General features: G+C 34.6%; 1 long non-coding RNA gene across 1 annotated transcript; it reads right to left on the bottom strand.

Moving 5' to 3' along the window:
- Positions 1-2,464: 2,464 nt before the first annotated feature.
- LOC131512646 (uncharacterized) lies at positions 2,465-7,247 on the bottom strand. Its single transcript, XR_009262222.1, has 4 exons — positions 6,786-7,247; positions 4,495-4,603; positions 4,336-4,412; positions 2,465-4,037 (listed from the first exon to the last, which is right to left on the bottom strand). It is a non-coding gene; the product is annotated as an uncharacterized LOC131512646 (long non-coding RNA).
- Between the last annotated feature and the right edge of the window lie 233 nt (positions 7,248-7,480).

Raw genomic sequence — 7,480 nt, 5'->3', positions numbered from 1 at the left:
TTGAGCCTGACTTTGGCTCAGGTCATGATCTCACTGTTCTTGAGTTTAAGACCCTCATCAAGCTCACTGCCATCAGCGTAGGGCCCACCTCAGATCCTCAGTCCCCCTCTCTCTGCCCCTCCCCACTTATGCTCTCTCAAAAATAAATAAAACATTTTTTTAAAGAGCTGTTACAAGTGTTTTTGAATATGTATGCACATATGTCCTCCTGTCTTTCCTAATGTGAAATTGCTGGGTAAAATGGTACTTGATAAGTAACTACCAAACCATGTTCTGAATGAGTTGTATCATTTTATATTCCCACTTTATGAGTTTCCGTTACTCTACATCCTCACCAACCCTTTGTATTGTCAACCGTTTTACTTTTAGTTGTTATAGGTTTGTAGTGGTATCTCATTATGCTTCTAATTTATATTTCTTCTGATAACTAATAATGGTAAGCATTTTGTATGTACTTGTTTGTCATTTCTAGATCTATATTTGTTCAAATTTTAGGCTTATATTTTATTATTTGTTTTGATACTGAGGGAAAGAGCAAGAACAAGCATGGGAGGGGCAGAGAGAGAGAGAGAGAGGGAGAGAGAGAGAGAAAGAGAGAATCCTAAGCAGGCTCCATGCCCAGTGTGGAGCCTGACACAGGGCTCCATGTCACAACTGTGACATCATGACCTGAGCCAAAATCCAGAGGTGGACGCTTAACCAACTGAGCCACCCAGGTTCCCCTGTGCTTGCATTTTAAAACTGGGTTTTTGTTCTCTCTTATTATTCAGTTACAGATATACTTTTTATATTGTCTTACTTTCTTAATGGGGTATTTTAAAGAGCAGAAATTTTTTATTTTTATCAATCCCAATTCATTCATTCATATATATACATATATGTATATATATATGTCATATATATGTATATATATACATATATACATACATATATATACATATATATGTCATATATACATACATATATATACATATATACATATATATGTCATATATACATATATGTATATATGTAAACATATATACATGTGTTTACATATATGTATATATATGGCTAGCGCTTTTTGTTTTTTTTGTGCGTGTGTCCCATTTTAGGGAATTTTGCCTACCAACGGTCACAAAGGATTTACATGTTTTATGGGAGATTTGTATATTTTTTTCCTTTATATTTAGGTATATAGTCCATTCTGAGTTAATTTTTGTCTATGGAGGGAAGGTAACTGTTGAGGCTTTTTTTTTTTTTAACCCTAATTATCTTTTGCTTATTGATCTCTTGATTAATTGAACTGTCATCATAGAATGACCACATTTCAATCTTTTGGAATTTATTGACACTTTATTTGGGGCTCACCATATAATCAATTTTGGCAAATGTTCTATGTGTGTCTAGAAAGAATGCACATGCAACAGTTGCTGATTACAATGATTTATATATATGTGAATTAGGTAAATTTTGTTAATTGTCCTGTTCAGATCTATTGAAGGTCTACTGATCTTTCCCCTCATCTTCCCCCTCTCCCTCCTCCTCTTCCTCCCCCTTCCTCTTTTGGCTTGCTCCATCAGTTATTCAGAGATTTGTGTTAAAATTTTCCCACCGTGATTGCCTATTTCTTCTCTTGTGGTTTCGCATGTATGGTTTTGCTTCATATATTTCAAAAGTTTCTTGTTAAGTCATTTGAATTTAGAATACTATATTTTCCTGATGAATTAAACTTTTTATCATTTGAAATGTCCTATTCATACCTAAGTAAATGTTTTTAACCTACATTATCTGATATTAGTGTATCAGCCCTGTATTGTTTTGTGTCTGTATGGTTTACACATTCTGTCCTTTTACTTTAATCTTTGTGCATTCTTATATTTAAGATGTATCTCTTGCAAGCAGAACATAATATTTTTATTATCAAGTCTAATAATTATTGTCTTTTAATCAGAATATTAGCCTGTTTACATTTGACACAATTACTTATGTTTAGAAGTTCAAATTTAATGTTTGATTTTCTTGCTGTTTCTCTGCCACTCCCTTTCTTTTCCTCCCTCTTGTCTGCAGTGATTTGAATTAGGCTTTTATTTATTATATATTTCACCTGGATTGCTTGCTAATTATACATTTTCACTATTCTTTTAGCTTTTACTCTGGAAAATGCTACATGCATCCTTGACTTGTTAAAGTCTGACAAAAAGTAATATTTAAATTACTTCCCAGGGGTGCCTGGGTGGCTCAGTTGGTTAAGGCTTCAACTCTTGATTTAGGCTCAGGTTATGACCTCACAGTTCATTAGATCGAGCCCCTCCTAAGGCTTAGGACAGTGAGAAGCCTGCTTGGGATTCTCTCTCTACCCCTCCCTCACTCATGCTTTCTCTCTCGAAATTAATAAATAAATATTTTTTAAAAACTATAAATTACTTCACAAGCCACACGAGGCTCATGGAACAGTTTAACACCATTTACCCTTTCCCTACATTTTGTGCTATTGTTGTCATGGATTTTACTTCTGTATAGAACTCAAACACTTCCAGATATTATTATTATTCTATACATTACACATTCGTTTAGATTTACCCATGTATTTATGTTTTCTGATGTTCTTTATTTCTTCCAATTTCATTATGCTTTCTGTCTGGAATAATTTACCTTCTGACTAAAGAACTCCCATTAGTATTTCCTTAGTATAAATTGGTGAATAATTCTGTTTTTTTATTTGAAAATATCTTTATTTTGCTTTCACTTTAAAAAGACATGTTCTGTGGTTATCAAATTCTAGTATAGTTAGTTTCCTCTAGCTCTGATAGAAGATGTCATTTTATGTTTGTGGCCTACCTTCTTTTTTTGAGAATTCAAAATCTGTCTAATTGCTGCTATTTTGAAGATCAGATATCTTTTTCCTCTGGATTGTATTAATATTTTGCCTTTGTCTTTGTTCTTTTGAACACTTTTACTATGATATACCCATATTTGTTTTATCTGGACTTAATTTGAATGGTGTTTATAAGTTCCTGAATTTGTGGCTTGACATTTTGTAAAGTCCTGTCATTTTGATTTTCAAATTTTCTGTCTGCTTCATTTTCTCATCTGTTTATTCTTTTTTCTTTTTGGTAGATTTCAATTACATACATGTTAAATATTTCACCATCCCCATAGATCTTGTATGTTTCCTCTTTTTTGTGTGTGTATTTTCCATTTTCTTTTCTCTCTGTGCTTTGTAGTAGATATTTTCTCCCAGTCTGTGTTCCAATTTACTAATGCTCTCTTTTAATTATACCTAATCTGCTTCAATCAATTTATAGATTTTAGTTCAATTTATAGATTCTATAAATTTATAGAATTTATATTTGAAGAATTTTAATATTTTCCTGTTTTGTGCTGAAATTTTATCCAATACTTGGATTTCCAGTGAGTATGTTTCTATAATATGGTTTTCTCTTATTTTTCTGTCATATGGTCTCATCTCCTGATAAACATAGTAATTGTTTATTTGCAGCCACACAAGACAATACAAGTGATAAATTATACAGATATTTTAAGACTCTAGACAATACCATCTTCCAGAGAGAATATATTTTTGTTTGGCAGTTGGATAAGAGACAGATTAATTTTCATTCCATCAAAGATTTAGTTGATTTAATTCTAGCTTCATTATTTTTGAGGTAATGTCTGTCCCTTCTGGAGTTACAAGCTAGAACTGGAGTGTTTGCCTGGGCCTCTCCTCCTTGGTCCTTAAGTCCATTTTTTTCTTATCAACACTGTAAGACTGTTGGAAACTCTGCTCAGCATCTCAGCCTCTTGCTTTCTGCTTACACATAGACAAATGTCTACAGAGCTAAATTGGGCTCACTTCTCTGTACTTTCATTCTGTCTTAGCCTAAGTTCCCTAGAAAAAAATGGGAGGCATAACTCTGAGACACCAAAGTAAAGGGAAAAGAAAGTTGGGCAAAAAAGAAGGAAGGGCAAATACAAACTAGTGCAATATCGCAGATGACCACAGCTTCACAAAGAGACGCACCTCACTGCTTGGATGCAGCCTGTCTTGGAATAGTCTGTTGGAGAAAGGAAGAGGAATTTATTCAGGGGCTTCCTCCACTGAATGACTTCTTTCATTGGTCAAAATTTACCCCACAAGGCATTAACTTCTCTGCATTCCCAAGTTTTTCAACTGCCCTCTTCAGACCTACTGTGGAAACAAAATTCTATAGCCTGCAGCATGTTGCTTCATCCAATTCCTGAACTAGTGACAGAAATCAGATACTTGCTGGGTACAGTGGGGCCTCCTGCCATAGCTGCAGCAGCTCAGACCACATCAAGCACAAAGGTTTCCATGCTGGAGATTAGCCTCACCTGGGCAGAGGCTGAGGCAGTCTGTGGATCTACGGATGAAGTGGTGGTGACCTTAGATCCACAGTAAGTTTGAGGACCTGGAAGACAGTTAGGCCCTAGAAGATTTGGGAAGGTTCCTCAGTTTGTCCAATGCACTTTCTCCCAGGAATTGTGACCTACCTTGTGGCTTCAGAATTCCCCATTGCCTTCAGATTGATGGCTTTATATGTTGTCCAGCATGTCACATTCTCAAAGGAAGGTTTGGTCTGTAACCAGCAACTCCGTGTTACTGGAAAAGAAAAGAAAACAAAACAAAACACTATCTCTTCAAGATCTTATTATAGTGATATAAAATGTTTACCCCAAATATAGTTAAATAAATTAGTTGACACTAGAATTACAGTAAAATTAGTGGGACACCAAGATGTCAGGTCCTCACTTGTAGATATAAATCACCTCTCACTTATAAATTGACTTCTCTGACAAGTTCAGTCAATATTTTCAATGTCAAACTGCCCTTGATTTTCTCAGATTAATCTACTGACTGTATCACTCATCTAATGGAAATTCCCATCTTGACTTAAGCACTAATCATGGGTGGGGCCATAAAAGAAGGGCACAAAATTTGCCAGTTACATCATTCCCAAAGCAGAAGGTTCACAATTGGTTTAATCCTGATTACTTCAAGAATTCTCTCTCCTTCCTCTTTCCAGCTATAAACCTACCTCTGGTCTAACCTAGTCTGTGATTCAACTCCTTGTGACCTATTGTAAGAATTTCAGAATCTCCCTACCTGTTGTTCTGCAACATTGCTGACCTAGGTGAACCCTGAAGTTTTAGGCCAAAGATACTAGTTCTTAGTGAAACCTCCTTATGGAAGCTTACTACTCTATCAGTTCTGTATTTTTATGAATATGAAACACAAAACATCAATGGAAGAAACTCTATTAGGAGTTCTAAAGAAGAGACCTATCTTCCACTTGCTATCTTCTCAGAACATCTGTGATGCCTCTCTTATAAAAAATCACCTTTTAGAGAATGGTAATAGGTGCATGCTGATTGATAAAGATCATGGAGATCCAGAGATACCTCACTAGCTTTCTCCAAGATAACAATAAGTTCCCACAGAGATTGTAGAGTAGTAACCTTTCTTTACTTCCTCCCAATCTGTCATTTGTCACCACCATACGTCATCCTTGCCACTGTAATTTGAATATGTGTGGTGACTGGGAAATGTTGACTTTTCCAAAGGGAAGAAGACCTTTCATCAGTAAAGGGAATATGCATCACTGTGCTTCCCTGCTAGAACCTAATCTACAGTCCCTATCTCAACATCAAGAAATACTTTATCACAAAATATTTATCACAAAATACTTTATCACAATCTCATTTATATGATATGTATGTCTACAAAACATATATGCATGTGTGAAGATATATACTAAAATGGTAACTGATTATATCAGGATCATGAAATTATAGGAGCAATCTACTTTCTATGCACTTATTAATATTGTCATAATTTTATATAGTGGGCATACAGTTTTATTCTAAAAATATTTAATTAAAAAAACCTGTTAGGAGCTCCCGGGTGGCTCAGTCGGTTAAGCATCTCACTATGGATTTTGGTTCAGGTCATGATCTCACGCTTGTGAGATCCAGCCCCACCTTGGACTCCATGCTGGGCAAGGAGCCTGCTTAGGATTCTCTCTCTCTCTCTCTCTCTCTCTCTCTCTCTCTCTCTCTCTCCCCCTGTCCCTCTCCTGCTCAGACGCATGCTCTCTCTCTAAAAAAAAAAAAAGAATAAAAGAAATTTAAAATTAAAAAATTAAATGTTTAAAGAAATACAAAATAAAAACTGTCAGATGGTGGGCTCTTCTAGGTACAATATTTGTGTTGTGCCCTTCTGGGTGATTAAATCAGTTAATAAACATGAAATGCACAGAACAGAACTTGGTACATAGTCTGCTCTAAATAAATGTTAGTTATTGTGTTTACTACATAGGAAATTAAATTAATCTTTTTCGCAAACTGCAAATTTTAAATATCTATATTTGGGGTCTTAAAGAGAACATACAGATCTACCAAGGAACCAAAAGATCTACTAAGGAGGTATGCCTCTTTTTTTTTTTTTTTTTTAAAGTGAAGTATGATTGAGACAGAGAAAAAAGATCTATGATAACCATTAGGCAGAGGAATAGAAGAGACTGAAAGTCAGCAACTCTGTGAGTGCCACCACTACTTAGCTAAGGTTACAATCTGCACAGAAAAGAATGAAAAAAATATAAATATCTAGAGAAGAAGATTCTGAGAAAAGGAAGAGTGGAAGAACGGAAAGATGGCAGAAATGGAAAGGACAGGAAAAAGTTGGAAAGGTGTAAAATTAATTGGAGGAAAGAGAAAAGGAGAAGATAAAATGAAAGTGACTAATGGGAGAGTGGCATTTACAAAGATCAATCAATGTTACTTACATTTGCCAGGTGTTCTGCTAAGTGTTTTATAAGGAATGTCTCATTTAATTATTAGAACAGTCTTCAGAAATTGGTATTTGATTGTCCCTATTTAACACATGAGAAAACTAAGGTTTTCAGGGTGTGAGTGATTTTTCCCCAGATCGTGTGTTGATAAGATTATGTCCAAAAAGCCCAGTCATCTTGGAGCCTCACTTTGGTCTGATTTGTCCTTTTAGGGATATGACATCAGATCTTCCTGGAGTATCAAATAAAAAGCCAAAATATCTTCCCCTTGTTTGATGTCCTCTATATTTTCATTATTTCCTATCAATCTGTGAAAGCAAGGAGGTTTAATAAGGTTGAGAACAACTTAATATGAAGAGAAATGCTGAGCCCTAACATTAATACCATGTCCATATTTTCTAAACTAAAAATGAAATCATTAACTTTAAGACACTATATTTGCAAATGTATTATATATAAAATTTTACTAAGGTATAAAGAGAAAAATCACAAAACACTTTTTTTTTTTGAAAAGCACCAAATTAAATAAATCTGTTTGGCCCCAGAATTTTAATACTGTGACTATAATACCTGGCATCTGTGTCATCCCTCATTTAATAAGAAAACGTTTCACAAAAAAAAAAAAAAAAAAAAAAAAAAGAAAACCTAAATGGGAAAAGTAGCTACTGTGAAGTTTTTACTTTTTGTAA

This window comes from Neofelis nebulosa, chromosome 5, assembly GCF_028018385.1.
Source record: "Neofelis nebulosa isolate mNeoNeb1 chromosome 5, mNeoNeb1.pri, whole genome shotgun sequence".
Lineage (NCBI taxonomy): Eukaryota > Metazoa > Chordata > Mammalia > Carnivora > Felidae > Neofelis > Neofelis nebulosa.
Note: the sequence above shows the minus strand (reverse complement) of the source record. Positions and strands in the feature narration are given on the sequence as shown.